Source organism: Corvus kubaryi, unplaced genomic scaffold (assembly GCF_017639235.1).
Source record: "Corvus kubaryi isolate FWS band 111438036 unplaced genomic scaffold, C.kubaryi_AGA036_p1.0 split3-37296, whole genome shotgun sequence".
Taxonomy (NCBI): Eukaryota; Metazoa; Chordata; class Aves; order Passeriformes; family Corvidae; genus Corvus; species Corvus kubaryi.
Window position 1 is genome coordinate 1,708,224 of NW_024582086.1, and position 16,899 is coordinate 1,725,122.

Here is a 16,899-nt window from a genome sequence, read left to right on the forward strand (position 1 = left end):
TTGAGTTATAGAAAATGAAGAAATTCTAAGAAAGCCACAAAGGTTAAGCTGTGGCAGCTTCCAGGATAGTGAATTTATGTCTGAGAATGAGTTGTTCGCCGTGAGAAATCCAGGAAAGTAAAAAACCACAAAGTGACAAAATTCTTTTTTAAAAATGTATCTGGGACACGTAGATTATTCCCATGGATGACTGTGGAGCACGAAATGGGCACACTAGGTATTCCCCATAAGGTACTCCCCACACACCACTTCTCTGGGACATAAAGCAGTACTGCAGTCAGATGGATGGCAATGTCTACCTTGATGAGGACAAAACTTGCTATTGGTGAAGTATATCCTCAGTAGTGGAAAATGCTACACAGCTTCATAACGGAAATAAATGGCAAAATTCCCAAAAGACCTGGATCAAGTGTTTGCTTCATGTTTCCTGAAGTTGTCTTCCTACTCCAAAGCAAACATGATTAAGATGGTTATGATGTGTCTCCATGCAATTTGCGGAGCAACTGCTCTTAGTTGCCTCTCTGCCAATCTGTGACTTCAAAAGGTTACCTTACGTTTATATTTAGTGAAGAAATGGAAGCTCTTGCACCAGTATTTACATACTCTCAATAACTCTGCAAGCAATTATGTTCTTTGCCATGTGACACAGCAAGTTAAAAACCCAGGTTTTTTTATTCCTGAAGCCCATTTTCTTCTCTCACAGCAAAAGCAGAAATTTTAACTCTTTATCAACTGAAACTGGTCCTTACTATATAACTGGTCCTTACTATATATATGGTCTTTACTAAGCACAATACAATTTTTTTTGTTTTTGTTTCTTATCCCCTTCTTGACATGGGAAATGTGAGTTGGATCTTCAGGGTAATTTCTTCTGGTAGTGAGGGAAAACTTCCATCTAGGGATTAGAGTAGAAGGGCTGTATATCCAAATTAATACAGAGCTCCCCTTACAGTTTGCATCTAGCATCCGCTTGAGTCCAGACAGGTCCAAAGAGAGTTTGTTGTTGTAGCAGCCATTTCTGTTGAAAAGGTTTGTACCATACACGCAGCAAAGAGAATTTGGATGGAACAGGCTCTATTTTCTAAAAACCATCAGCCTTATTTTCTTCCCAAAAGCATCTCGTGTGACTGGAACTCTGGCTATGAAATTGTAGGGCTAAATAGGGAGCATAGAGAGAGTCTAGAATATATTAGTTAGACATTAAGCTGCTCAGTTGTGGGTTGTGAGGATTGATGAGGTTGTTATTTCCATACCAACAGTTTGCTCATCACTCTTTCTCTGAAGAGCTTCTTAGATAAAGGCTGCAATTCTAGGGTACCTCAGAATGGGTAAGAGTTTAAATTAATATTGGATGAAGAGGACCCAGGGAGGTAGAGGGATCTGGACTTCTAACAGGAAAAAGAAACTAAGTTTACTCAAAAATTTCTCATGTTGAAATTCTGGAATTCTCCTAGGGTTTTCTTAATCTTTTGAGTAACTTCAATATGGGAATATGAAGATAAAGAAGGTAATTATTTCCATTAGACAGGAACAATTTGTGCTTCCAGACAAATAAGTCTTACATAAAAGCCCAATAAGGAAGGATTTGTTTGCATCATTCCTATCACAGTTTCCCAGACTAAGAAATTGTGTTAGGCATCTGGATATTTAACTGCTTTTCCAAATACAACTCAAATGTATTGAGGCTGCAGATTACTCCTCACCATGTACAAATTGCTGCTGAAGTCAGACAGAAACCCGCTGCATTCACATGTTTGCAATTGCTCCGTGTCCTCATGGAACTATGCAGCAGCAGGACATTAAATGGCATGAAAAGTATTTGTGGAACTGTGATTTGTTACACTTGTTACCTCTGACCTGCTCATAATTCATACTGAAGGCATAGAGCTCACTCTTACTCATGAACCTTTCCTGTGGCAAGAGTCTTTGTCCTGTGTTTCACTTGCATGCATCTCTTATTTTCCCATTACATCAAAAATTTTGTTGACAAGATGCAAAATATTGGAATATCACAGTTCCTGAAAAGCATCGAATCCTTTACTGAGGAATCTGGATCTGGAGATTATCCCATCCTTTCTTTGCTTGAAAAGAATTTCTGGAACAGGAAAGAATGTCATCTCCATTCCTCCCTGCTCTGCTCCTGGTCTGAAAGTAGAGTCATGTCAGGATGCTTTAGTGACAAAATTACCAGTTTTTATTGGCTTTCATTCTATCCAGCATTCACGAGCCACTCAGAATAAGAAGGAGACATCTTCAATTATTTTTTCTACTTTGCTGCACAATAGGTGCTCTGAGGCACATGCTGTGACTCTTGGGGATGGTGCTGTGCAGGGCTAAGAGCTGGTCCTGATGATCCTTGTGGGTCCCTTCCAACTCAGCATATTCTGTGATATTGTGATTTTTTTTACTTTTTTCATTAAATCAATCACATTCATACCAAAGTGGCTGAATCATTGAGACAAATTATATCCATTATATCTAACTTCTTTGTGCATGAAAAAATTTGGGCTTGTCTTCTTGGTTCTGAGAATACTGAGACAATTTTGGCTGATGCACATGCTGTTTAAAATACTATTCATCTTAGCTGATGAAAGGAAAAAAAATGATGGCTTCTTTGCTGGAGGAAAATGGCATATGCCATAAAGTGCCATACAGCACTTCACTGAGTGGAAAACTTCTTCATGCCAACAACAGACAGCGTCTTCCTAATCTCCCCAGTTTTTGATCAACTGAAGAAAGTATTGCTAAGGCACTTGAACAGTTTTCACAATTTCCTGGTGTCTTGGAATCATGTTTCAATTCATTGGTGGTACAAGGTTTCCTTGCAAATCTGTAATGCAGAAGCTGCTGAGGTCATGCCAATACATCAGAAATAGTTCTGCATGTATGCAATAGGCAGAGCTTTGCTCTTTGAGCTAAAGATCAAGGCAGAAAGGAAGGAATGGCTTGTTTCTTCATGGGATGAGCCAGAGAAATAAAATTATCCTGTATACACATTATGTTCAGTGCAAGGTCATGAGCAACAAAGAGTGTGGGGTCTTGTGTTATTAGCAAGAAGAACAAGCAGAAGTCTTCTTTATTTGACTTCTGTTTGCAGACTGTAAGGAGATTTTCCTTTAAGAATCTGGGTTCTGGAAGATACAAGGAGAGGCTGAAAAATTCAGACCGTTTTCTGTTCTAAACAAGAGTTTCCTTCCACTGCTGACTGATTAAATACAATGGTTAAATACGGCAACCCAACTGTTTGGAGTTCTAAGGATTGGAAGGATTTAATTAATTTTGGGATAGTCAGTTATACGAGTGCAACGTATAAGCAATAATTAGTTGGTAAAAAGCAGTGAAGCAAAGCAGGAGGAGTTCCCTTTCTTTCTCCCTCTGCTGATAAGCTTCCACAAAATGAAAAGACTCAAGGCTGAGGAAATGTCCATTACAGAATGTGCCCACCTTTCCTTGCAATACCGTGTTTGTCCCTCTAAAGCAAATCAGTGGTTTGGCAGTGCATAATTGTTGGAAATGCAAATGGTTGCAATGGCAGCTCTGCCCATTGCTTCAGCACAGGCAGAGCTTTCAGTCCTAGGTGTGACCCTTCTATTCCCTCAGGGTCTGCTGCCTGTATCACAAGCTGACAGTGGAAAAATATCCATCAGGCAGAACCACCTCCCACAGAAGTCCACATGTTCACCACATGTTTTCCTGCCTCACCCTTTGAAGACTCTGCTGGGAGCATCTGTAAATGCTTCCTGTCCATATTGGAGGAGGCAGTGAATTCTCACATCCTTGAGTCAAACCCTGCAAACTCTGCAAGAATCTCAACCTGCTACTGACTTAGACCTCCAGTGTTAAGCAGCACCAGCAGAAGGGCAGAGATAACCTTTCCCCAAAACTATGGACCTTGTTACAAATGCCAGTGTGTTAAATAAGGGGTTAGCTAACCTGGTGCACTGAAGTGATCACAAAATGAGTATGCAAAGCTGACCATCACATCCTATACATGTTCACTTGTTCTGTGAATTTACAAAAAAACTCCTGAGAAATGCCACTTTGCAAAATGGACGGGAAAAGGCTGTATCCATGACAATAGTGCTCTGTAGCCTAGATGCCTAAAAGGCAGTGAAGGAGAGCTTTAAGAGCCACCATGAAGTTACTGCAGCTCACCTGTGAGTGACTTGTGGCAAAGAAATCAGGACGTGCATTTATGACAGTGTCCTCCAGGAGAATCAGCACACTTCCATTGTTTGTGGCAGAGGAATGCAAACAACCCAGTCAACTTACAATAGCTGCAGTTTAAGTCTTGTTTGCATCTGATAATATTTTATAACCAGAAAATATGTCTGTCATGTGAATAAGGAGGGGTTACAGAACTCCCCACAGTGATAGCAACGTGATGTGTGCTGCTGCCACAAGATAAATATATTCAGCCTGCTTTCAGGTGCACAGAGAAGAAGAAGACAGTAAGGAGTAACTTGCATGTGTTATTCTGATGGTTGTCTGCCCTTTAGTTTCTCCCAGAGGCCTCTGAAAGCATTCAGGAACTTAGCTCTGCATGTGCAGCCCAGTCAACTTAAAGATGCATGATGGTCCACTCCTTCAAGGAACTACTAGACATAGAGCACATGAAAAAGGTGTGATCACAGGTCACAGCCAGGGCATAACATCTGCCTTTCTGTATCACTTGGCCAGAAACACCGGAAATTTTAGGGTGGTTAGTTTTGCATATATCCTTCCAAAGAACCATTTATTTAGAGTGCACGTACTCTAAGCAACCATGCAAACACAGGCTGCTGAGACCACTTAAATGAGGTTCAACAAGGCCAAGAGCCAAGTCCTGATCTTGGGTCAAAACAACCCCATGCAGCGCTATAGGCTGGGGACAGAGTGGCTGGAAAGTGGCTCAGCAGAAAAGGACCTGAGGCTGCTGGTCAGCATCCAGCTGACCTTGAGCCAGCATGTGCCCAGGTGGCCAAAAAGGCCAATGGCATCCTGGCCTGTATCAGCAATAGTGTGGCCAGCAGGACCAGGGCAGTGATTGTCCCTCTTTACTTGGCACTGGTGAGACTGTGCCTAGAGTGCTGTGTTCAGCTTTGGGCCCCTCACTGCAGGAAAGACACTGAGGTGCTGGAGCGTGTCCAGAGAAGGGCAAGAGATCTGGGGAAGGGTCTGGAGCACAGGTCTGATGTAGAATGGCTGAGGGAGCTGGGTTGTTTATCTTGGAGAAAAAGATTCTCAGAGGAGACCTTACCACCACAACTACCTGAAAGGAGGATGTAGCCAGGTGAGTGTTTCTTCTCCCAGGTAACAAGTGTCAGTACAAGAGGAAATGGCTTAAAGTTGCACCAGGTTCAGATTGGATATTAGGAAAAATTTCCTCACTGAAAGGGTTGCAAAACATTGGTACAGGTTGCCCAGGAAAATGGTGAAGTCACCATCCCTGTAAATGTTAAAAAAATGTGTGGTAATGGCACTTGAGGACACGGTTTGGTGGTGAACATGATGGTGGTGCTACCTCTACAGCTGGATGATCTTAGAGGTCTTTTCCCACCTTAATGTTCTCTGATCTGGCCCTTCTTTCTTTTATGACCACTCCTGAGAACTTGACACATTGTGGCAATGAGCTGTGCCTAGGGACACTTGTGCTATCAAAAGTGTAGAGGCAGTGTCCACACTTAAACAGGATTCATATTGTCAGTGCACACTGACTCTGTCCATCCATGACAAATTCTAATATCAATGGAAGGGAAAAGCAGCCACATTTTTAAGGGGTGTTTTAAGGGATGCTAAATCACTCTTTATGCTTTCTCAGAAGCACTTAACTTTTTTCTTCTTTATTGTTATGAATAACAGCAGGCAAGCTTCTCTAGGACCAAAAGAGTCAATAACAAAGATTTCTTCAAGCTATTTTGGGAGCTTTAAAAGCCAATGATTTGTTTTGCATATATCTACAGTAGGTTAAGTGGATGTATCTGGTCTGTACAGGGCTGAGCCAGTATCCAATCTGTTCCCAAAACTTCTTATCTACTCCTCCTTTTACTTCATGGGGTGCAGCACTTGCAGAAAACTTTTCAGATAAGATACGGCTCGTGACTTGTTTCCGCACAAGTTTGCAGACATAGTTCTTGCAATCCCATTTTGAGCATTTTGACAATAATTTTGTGTTTTCAGTGTGCTGGAGGGATCTCATTTCTTTCTCAGGCATCACTGCTGAGTTCTGCCACAGTTTCTTTTAAGTTGTGAATGTCACATATCCTTAGCATTACTGCTAGGACTTTTTTGACTGCTGCTCTGTTGTTTTTCATCTTCTCAATTGCAGCTTATATTGCTGACATTTCTATTACCGTGATATTAATGATATCCTGGCTAAGTTCCCGCATTTCTCTGGATGTTGTATTAAGGTGGAACTAACTCTGTTTGGAAGTCCTGTGTCTTCTATTTTTTTTTTCATTGTCGTTCTACCCAAATCTGAGGATGTTTTGCACCTTTGCTTTCAATTCACCCATTTCTTCTTTTGCAGATTGTCACTTGGGAGAAGGCTCTGCATTTACCCACTTTACTGTAGTTTCTTCTTCAATCATTAGTTCTTCACTTACTTTTTTTGCGTTGCATTTCCCTGCTCTGTCTGCTTCCTTGGGCACCTCCCTCCCTCACCTGGAGTTTTCCAGTGAGCTTTGCAAGAGTTCTCATTGTGGTTTTTTCTTTCCTGAGACGTTCTCCACAACTCTCAGTTTCTCCAGTTCTTGCTCACTAGATCGATATCCAGTTGTTCCACAAGTAGCTTGATGTGCGCTGTATCTGGGTAATGTCAGTTATTCTTTCAGTGTGCCTTTTCTCCTTTCTCTCAATCCATTCCTCAGTAAAGAAGGAGCTTCTTGCATCATTGTCTTTCTTTTCCAGTACATGATCTGCCCTACATTACTGCATCTACTCTCCATTTTCCATTATCTGATTTCTCCTTGCAGGAGCCTAGCTGCAGTGTTAGCTCAGCTCTCTCTACCATGCAACACTGCTTAAAATAAAATCAAGTATTTCTGAGAACTGACTGTTCCTCTTACTGTGACTGCAGGAATAAAAGTGTAACATGATCTTCTTCGTCACAGGAACTATAATGCCTTCTGGCTGAAGGACAGGAGTTCTGTTTCTGCTTTGTGGGTCCTCCTGCCAATGTTATTTGTGCTGAGTTGTGTCTTGCTAAGCTGATTCTGCTCTTGAAATCAAAAGAGGAACCTCAGAATGAGGAAGGGCAAAGGGATTGGTCATAGTGTTATACATTCATTACTAAAGCTTTTGCTCGAAGTACTGGACAATCTTCACAAACCTTAAAAAAAAAAAAAAAAAACCAAAAACACTAGCCCAGAACCAGAGCATTAGGAAACATTAGGAACTCAGCAGGAAGGTGAAAAGTTTAAACAAGTGAAAAACACAGTAATAGACAGCTGTTGAAGATTGTGGTGTAGATGGCTTTGTACAAAAATATTAATGAAGTACATTGTCAAAGACATAATACCTCTAATTCACCCATATGTAAACAGGCACAACTGCAAACGAGTAAACCAAACTCAGTCACTTAAACTCCGACTTCATCTTCATGTGTGTCTGTACACAGAAGCTGCATTTGAGAAAGAAGGGATTTTACTTGTGCATGTTTTGACACATATCAATTATAAAAATCTTTGAGTTTATTTTTAAAGTATATTTTCATTTTCTGTAATTAGAACTGGGCAAATTTTGGACGTGTCTAGTTTCTTCATTCTGGCACTTGGGAGCTCCAGAATCCTGTTTTCAATTGCTAGATCTCACAGCAATTACATGCACAGCTTTGAGGAAAGCACTAAATCCCTCATTTCTTAGTGGAGAAGATATCTCTTCTCTGTCTCCTGCTCTTTGCTTACTTAGACTGAAAGCTATAGAAAGTATGAATATCTGTTCATATCTGGCAGAATACAGTCCTGATCCCCTGGATGGAGTCTCAGAGGCAGGAGAGGTGCTGCTGCAGTAGAAAGAGTTTCCAGATCCACCAGCAAAGGACTGAGGTGCAGTGAAGGGTAAGCAAGCAGGCAAGCAAGAAACAAGCACCTTAGTAGCCATGACTCACAAGAGCTTTCATGCAACCTATTGCTCACTACAGCACAAGGCAAGTGCTGCACAGTTTAAGATTAAACAAAAGAGCAGAGATGTGTAATTACTTCTTGGTGCGTTTGGGTTTTTGTTTTTTTTCAACATAGACATAAGCCTTTTAACACTGCTATAGTTTGGTCTTGTTTATATGTTTATAGCTATGGTTTTCCCACTCCTGCTGATAAATAATCCCTTCTACCAAGGTCAGTACTAGTTGCTTCTGTCTAAGCACACCTCTCAAAGACACAGGAAGGTGGTCTTGTCTGTAAACAACACTGAAAAACGTACTACAAGAGATATTCAGTACGACAGAGGTGTTTATTAGACTGAGCTTAGAAGTCTCCTACATAGACTAAACTGACTGGCATTTTGAAGTAGACACAGATAAAGAGACAAAGGAGGTCAGTGTACTTTGAAAGGAAGAGACCCAAATGAGAAGGAGGAATGTGTGTCCTTCAGCATGTACATTTCTGCTTCAAGCAGTTACCTCGGCCTTTGAAAGCCAGCCTACCTTTTTTCCCTGAAATGTTCAGATACACAAACCATGTATTGATCAAATCTTAATATGAAATCTAAAATCAGTCATGCCTAGAGGGCAAAGTATGTCTTTTACTGCTGGCAGGAGAGATTTATGGCATCACCGATGACTTCAGTCTTAAGAAAAATGAAAGAGAAATATGCTTGCTTTTAAAACATTCATCTTAGGTGAGGTCTTCAGGTATGCTCAGAACAGTTTTTTAAAAAAGCACAACTCATTTTTTCTGCCACCATGTTCCTGTAGCATACAGATGACTGGAGACAGACACAGTTCTTTGACTAAATGGAAATTTTGTCTGTTCTCCAGATAATGTTGTTTGCAAAAGGAAACAATGAAACCCATGGGATGATATTGAAGACAAAAGGCATTTTATTATTATTATGCTAGACATTTGGTTTTGCCAGCTTCAGTTTTCTTGCTTTTTAATAAAATTGTGCTCTAAAATCCCAGAACATTATACAGCCTTTCAACATTTCTGCTCTATACCCAGTCTTTTCAGTCCATGTGATTCAACCAAATGCATCTTCTTAGCACAGTTTTTCTGAATGGCAGCAGCACACTGACAGTGGTGGAGTTAGAAGAGGGTTTGATAGCCAGGTTTGCATCTTTTGTGTTGTCCGCAGAACCAAGCTATCCATATTTCAAGTGCTTCATGGACCAGAGGAGGAGGAATGTTCAGAATTAGCCTGCTTTCAGATTTGCTGCAGGGTGGAAGGGGAACTTTATGGGTCACAGCTGTGCTTATTTGATGGTTTCCTGGCTTTTTACAATTCTGCCACCCGTGAGCCACCAAGTCTGCCATCACACAGCGGTGGGTGGAGCTTTTACAGAGTGGCTCCGAGCTGTGACATGATCATTTTAAAATCCCAGCACAGGATTTGTTTTGCTGTTGGAGATTGGCCTCCTTTTGTCACAGAGGCCATTTTACCCCTGTCCTCTGTGGCCCTGCACCACATGTCCTGTGTTCTGCATCACTGAGAGTCAGGTGTGACATTTCCACTGCCAGCTGGCAAAGCCAGGCCAGTCTCGTGGCTGTGATGTCGTCAAGGAGCTCCAGTTCATGTCTGTGTCATTATGACAGTGACATGCTAGTTTACACAGAGCTGAAAGTGTGTGGCACAGACTGAAACCAGGACAATGTCTGCATCAGTAAGAGCCCATAGCAAGACATGGTAAGGAGTAAGGATACTCTATGCCAATGTACCTTTTATGTCATTTGTAACTCCAAGCCAGGAGTCACATGCTTCCAACAGCTAAAGATGTATGGGGTGGCTGTGCACCAACTGCATTTCTGGGGTTTTTTTTAAATTATAGGACTTGTGGGTTGGACTTAAAACTGATGTTTCACTCTTCTGAAGACTGTCAAAGCCTGGTCTCTGCCTCAAAGAGTTTACAAATCCCTGCTGTTGCTTTCACCAAGTTTTGCACTGATGCATTTAAATGGAACATTTGAAGCAAGAATATATTTTTTTTTACTACAGTTATTAACTTCAAAGTTTTCAAGGCTCCCCCTCCATTCTGTATTCTGAGGAACTCTCTTCTTGAAACCTCTGACCCTGGCATGCTCCAGAAATCTTGGGATCTGTTCTGGACTGCAGCAACTGCCCAGCTCACAGGTGGGTCCCAGAACTGCACATGCCACCCTCCTCCCGCACTTCTGTCTCCAGCCGAATCTCCACTACTCCATGTTGGAGAGAGTTTCTAAGGATAGTGACCTTTTAGAAAACAGATACTTTTTTTACAGGCAACCATTCACTACTCACCTGAAGATAATCCTCCTCCAGATAAAATCCATATGTGGGTAGAAGAGAAGGAGATTCACTGTTCTTGGTAGACTCTTGGAGGCAGAGTGGAAACTAGAATGGGATGATACATGTTCTCATCATGCCAACGATGCTGAAAGGATCTTTTCCTGCTCTGCACAGGCAGCATACTTACTATGAGAGATAATCTGCTATTTCTTGTAGTCAGAGTATTTTGTACTTCCAGCAATATAAAGCAAATACATTTTTTGGCATAAAAAAGCCCAAGCTCCTGACTCAGAAGGAAGCAGAATAGGGAAGTCCTGCTGCCTTTTATTCTCAGGCTTCATTCCAGGGAGCACGGGTATTTGTTCTGCTGAATGAGCAGTGTGAGAAGGTTTGCAATTTGATGAGGAGCACTGTGCACAATCCTCGCTTGAATGACCGACCAAAAGAGCATCTGGAAACCAACCGTTCTGAGTCACAAGGAGCACATTGCTCCAGGCTTCCTGGGAATGTGCTAAAATACAAGGCCGTATTCCTATTTTGAATATGAGGGATATTTTTCTGTCACACTCCTTTCAGGTACTAATGGGAGTCTCAGGCCAAGCTACCTAGGCACGCAGACAGTGGTGTGGACCCCTTCATGTAAAGCCACTTAAATTACATCGGCCCTTTACTGACACTGAGAACTTGATTCTGACCCCAAACATTAACTCATCGTTGCCTATACAACCTTTGTACTTTGTACTGATTTCTGGAGTTCACACAACTTATGCATGTAGCTGTGTGAATGACTTCATGGTCTTCTTCTTATTAGGTACTATCACCCCCAAAAAATGTAATCTTTCACCTACTGTACTAGGTAAAATCTTGGCTGAATCATACTAGGCACAAAGAATGCGTCACATTTCAAAAGGAAAAAGAGAATAATAGGGTCCATAAGAGTTTGGCTGAGAATATATTCTTTAATGCAATAAATTTAAAAGCTATCTTAGCAAAGTTCATGAACGCATAATAAATCATGGTACTCAAAAGGCTTACTTAGCACATTATACAGATTTTAATTTAAAATTTAGAGACTGTACAAAATTACAGTCCTCTCATAATTTTTTTAAAATAATTTTGCATCAGGATTTTTCAAGTCTGTCACACAATAGGTAACTTCACTTAATCAGTGTTTACAGGACCACATAAGCTCACCTTACCTGAGTTGCAAGAACATTCACTACCATGCAACTGCATTCACCCTCGTCTGGGAAGAACCCAGGGTGAGGAGTGGATTTAACTTGACTCATTCAGCTGCTCAAAGTCCTCAAATGCACCTTGAAGAAGAAAGGTAGATTCTTTTCAGTCACATAAAGGGAATCCTTCCTTTTTGTCATTGCAATTTTCAAACACATATATTTTTTTACTGTGTCTCAGAAAGTAAGAGACATTGCCGGGATGATGGACCAGTGACTCAAAATGGCATCTGGAAGATTTTGTCTGAAAAGGAGGCTTATTTCTGTTTATTTCTTTTTCAGGCTATGAATATTGTCCAATAGATGCCAGCCAAATGGAAAGAGGCACAGTGATACTGCTGTTTCCAGTGATTCAAGCCTTACTCCACCTGAGTCAGGAGTCATTTCTTTGACCAAGAGATTGGGTCAAATCCCTGGCTTAAGAATTTCTTTCCAACTAAAACAAGTTCAACAGAAAACAATCTGAACAGGGCAGATTTGTGAAGCCTTGACGTTACGTAGCTTAAGTAAGTGGCCACGAGCGTGTGCAATTCAGCAGTAAGGCTCCCAGTATGTAGAGGCAAACAACCTTGCACCCTGACCTATTTCTTCTTGTTCAACCTCAACATTTTGCAACTTTCATAAGTGTTTTTGCTGAGAAGGAAAAAAATCCAAATAATTTCAATATATCTGCGTAAGCGCTAAAGACCAAATTTCTGGTTGAGCAATTTAATAATGTGGGTTTTTAACTCCACCTTCCTGTAGGGCAAATGCTTCTGCAGTTCCTGTTAACCTTCACAGGGTGTGTAGACCTAGCTCAAAGAAAGAAAAAGTCTTTGTTTTCAGACTTCATGCACAGCTTATTATCTGGAGACTGAATTTTGGCCCAGGGTCTTCTGTGGACAGGTTCCAGAACAATTTGAAGAGATCAGTCTCAGGTGGTATATTAAAGATTTTCTATTGCCTTTGATTGTTGCGTCCACTTAATGATCATTCAAATGGTGTCTGTTCCTCTTCATTAACTATATTATAAAATAAATTTTTAAATCATGTTCTTAAAAATTACCATTATTATTCTGATGTTAAGTTCAAATACTCCATTACAGGTTCGTCTCCTAACTGCTATGGGGATAAAAATTAATGCCCATTTTAATCACTCACTGTTAAGTTTCTGGTTGTTAATTTAATCCCAAAACTAGCGAATATCTTCCTCTATTCTACTCTGTTGAATAGTAGTAGTGGGCAAAACCATACAGCATGGCCTGTTTCTAATTATCCTCTCATGTTTCCTCCTAATGAACAAAAAATCTCCATTTGGTACATTGCCTGTTAACCTCTCTAGAGGTCAGTGCCTCGTTCCTGTAATGTAGCACACCTTTTTCCCTTACATTTAACACAGGTATTACTTTCTGGAAGGCAGGATGTTTCATGGTCAGACTGCTGCACAATCAAGCTGGCCCTTTTCATTCAATGTATTACGTACTTCTGTAGTTGAAGGCTCAGGGAAAGGTAATTAAGTCTGACCATGAGGGTAATAGCTGCCACAGAGGTTGCCTTGGCTACTCATTCTTTGTGTGCAAAATTGATGACTGATAAAACATCATATGATAAAACATCATATCCATTACTACCATCAACAAAACAATAGGTATCAGCAACCCATATTCTTCTGCCTACCAAACAGCTTACTTCTGTCATGGTCTAAGAACCCCAGGTCTGTGACAGGAAATTTCAACCAATATACTTTATTGCTAATTAACAAGCTGCTAGTTACTGATTCTGTACTGAGAAATAGAACAAATAAACACATAGGGAAACATCTCAGCTTTGTGCCTGACACCTCTCCTCCTCCCTTTTTACTCTCTTTGTTGCACTCAGCCCTTCTGACATGTGACTGATGACACAGGGGACTTCGTTGTTGTTCCTTTACTTTTGCTTTTCTCATTTCTGATTTCACTGCCCCAGTACAGGGTCCTGCACAGGCTGTACACCCTCCTCAGCCTCCTCCCGGCCCCTCCTGGGTGACTCGTTGTTCTGTGCTGCTTGACAGGCTCCTGAAGGCAAAAATTAAAAACCAAAATCTGATGGGGCCCCAGGTTTGTTTTATGGCACAGCTCAAAAGCCAGAGCTGGAACTATTTTTTGTTTCTCTCAGTGCTGAGGAGGTCACCATCAGGGCAAGTATGTCTCCAAAGAGTTACTATGGAAATTACCATGCACTTTGAACACCTTTTTCCTACTGAAAGAAAGGAGGACTGGGCACCTAGAAACCTTAGAAAACCACAGAAAATCACAAGCCAGCCAGCTTCTGGCAGCTGGTAAAAAAAGTAGATGTGCCACCAAGAAAGGTGTTCTCATATTTTAAAACTATGGGGTTAGACTTCCATCAGTTTTAAAGTGGCTTTAGTTGATGAGGTCAAGGACTCTGTTCCCCCAGTTTGCTGGCATTAAACAAATGGCTTTCTACTTGTTTTCCATTGTAGCCCTTACTCTTCCTACCCTGTGAAAGAAACATAAAGGAACTACAAGAACAATTGCAAACAAATGCTGCAAATACTATGTGTGGGATTGTAAACACAAGCAGTGATTTAGCCCTAAATGGCAAAGGGAGTAGCAGGCAACCAGGCCTTCAATTATTAACTAACAAGGCTGGACTGACCCCGAGGTTTCCTCCATGCTTGTGAGGCAGAGCAGGGGCATTTCACCGAGTGCACAGCACCAGCCTGATTGGGAAAGCAGCGCTGTGGGAGCCAGCCAGCAGAGCACTCCTAAGGGTGCAGCAGCTGGGTTACATGAGCTTTGCTCCTGTGGTGCCGAGCAAAGCCTTCAGGTATCTTGATCATCCTAGCTTACTCTCTCTGGGTGGGGAACTGAATCCAGACCTACACACCTCCTTCCATCTGGGGTGCCCTAGAGTATCCTCTCCCCCTATTCCAGAAAGACACAGAAGGGTTTTCTGCAGCTTCCTTGTGTGCCCAACACCTACAGGATGGGTGTTAGATAACCCTAACAGTGTCTGTGGAACAAGTAATGAGATGGTGTGGATCCCATTCTTGTAAGGTGGAGATCATTCCCTGTCTTTAGCATCCCTGAGACGCAATGCTGAAGTTCAGGAGAAGCAAATCTCACAGACCATCCTAAGAAAAACCTGGGATGTTCTTCTTAGGGAAATGGAGTTCCCAGCTCTGTTATCTGGTATCCATGTCTCTTGCCTTCCTGCTAAGGAGGGCTGACATGAAAATTTCCCCTACAACCTGACCTCTGCTTCTTTCTCGGTGTGGCTGTGCCCCAAAAAGCTGTATCAGAGATAACTATTTTCTACCAACACCAACAGAGGTTTGGGGGAGCTAGGTGAAAAAGGAGGCAGAAGAGTCCCAGGAAAGAGAAAAAAGCAGAACTTGCCTCCAAGGGTCTTGTGAGCAGTCACCATCCACACTTGTCTACTTCCATTTTTTTCCCTCCTGTTTGTTCTTCGTTGTTTTTTGTGGGTTTTTAAAATTTATTTTACTCTAATTTTAGCTTTCTTAATAAGTGCAACCTCAAAAAGACTGAAATGGAAGTAAAATAAGAAATAAGAGACCTGGTATCACTTCTGACACTAGGGATTGAAGCCTTTCCAGCCTCTCAAAGACAAGTGTGTAGCAGAAGCCCAGCTCTGGTAGAAAGCCTTTGCTCACAGCTAACCTAGTTCTAGATTTGATTTTTTTCCTTTTTTCCTGTCCATTATGTCTGAGGATCAGAGATGAGTCACAAAGGACAGAAATATGTTTGTTACTACACCAGGCCTTTCTGTGACAAATAGTGTCAGTGGAGCCACAGTGAAGATAGAGCCAGTGCTGGAGCTGAGTACTGGAGCAGAGAGAAAATTTCAGAGCAGGTGTGTAAGCCAGAAAAATTAATCTGCCTGTGGTAACACACACAAGGAAGTGGGTTCCTAGACTGTTCATCAATTAAGCTTGGAGACCAGAAAGATTATTGCAATAGGAATTCTGTTTAATAAAGGAGGCATCTCCTCTGAAGGAAAACTGTATCTCCTAGTGCCTGTCATTGTTCCTGTATTTTCACATATCAGGAAGGAATTTCTCCCTATGTACCTACAACTATGATTTTCTTTTGTCCTACGTATTCATCACAGGATAACCCCCTTGACTATAATGGAGTGTCACCTGGCATGCGTTTTCCTGTGCCTTGGAAGAATATACTGTGCATGGATCCTGCATACATTATTTAAATGGAAGAACTAAGAAAATAGCATGAAATGTATTCATCAGCTTGACTGACAGATGTGTTGCACACCTGCAGGTCAGGCGAAAGTGGGGACAGAGGCATCTTCTCTTTTGCATTCTGCGGAATTCTGAGGTTATTGAAGGTTTTTAATGGTGCAATCAAATCATTATAAGCAAAAAGCTACAAAATCAAATTCAGAACAATGAATGCATCAGTTCATTAATGGAACAGTTCCAGCCATCTGGTATTCATATGTTCTACTCTGGGGCTGCTATTGTGCAGACATAAATGACCCAATCTTACCTTCCAGCAACAGCTTTCATTAACTAAATATATCCATATTCTTTATTGCTCAGCTAATATTACAGGCCCTGTCCTGTGTTTTGGGAAGGTTGGTGAGCGGGAGTGGGTTCAGTTTTGGTTAAACCATCAGTCCCACAGTATTTCCTTTGGGTTGTGTGTGTGTTACCCATCCCATTGTGAACATGGCACGTCTTGGAAAACTTTTAGTGACTTCTGCTGCTGAAGCTCTAGAAGAGAGAGAAGGGGTCAATCATTATTTCAGTAAAAATAACAACACTTAGACACTAGTAAGAAATACTGTCTCTTGAAGGAAACATAATTCTAATGTAGGACTGAATTTTTCACTTGCCGTTATTTACTTTTTTCAAATGATAGCTCCAGCAGCTCGTCAAAGCCCACAGAATCACAGAATGGGTAAGATTGGAAAGGACCACAGTGGGTCATCTGGTCCAACCTCAGGGTCATCCCAGAGCACATGGCAGAGGATTGTGTCTAGGCACTTCTTGAATATCTCCAGTGAGGGAGAGTCCACAACCTCTCTGAGCAGCTTGTTCCAGTTCTTGTTCACCTGCACAGTAAAGAAATTCTTCCTCATGTTCAGGTGTAAATTCCTGAGCATCAGTATTTGTCCATTGCCTCTTGTCCTATTACTTGGCACACTGGCACCACCAAGAAGAGCCTGGCTCCCATCTCTTGGCACCCTCCCCTCAGATATTTTCAGATGTTGAAGAAGTCCCCTCTCAGTCATCAGTTCTTGA

The 16,899-nt window shown here is 41.6% G+C and overlaps 1 long non-coding RNA gene across 1 annotated transcript in view; it reads right to left on the minus strand.

The window, feature by feature from the left end:
- LOC121658394 overlaps window positions 1–10,669 on the minus strand; it is a 32,374-nt gene extending 21,705 nt beyond the window's left edge. Inside the window, exon 1 of the long non-coding RNA XR_006013942.1 lies at window positions 10,411–10,669. This is a non-coding gene — a long non-coding RNA (uncharacterized LOC121658394). The remainder of the gene's footprint in view (window positions 1–10,410) is intronic.
- Window positions 10,670–16,899: the final 6,230 nt, after the last annotated feature.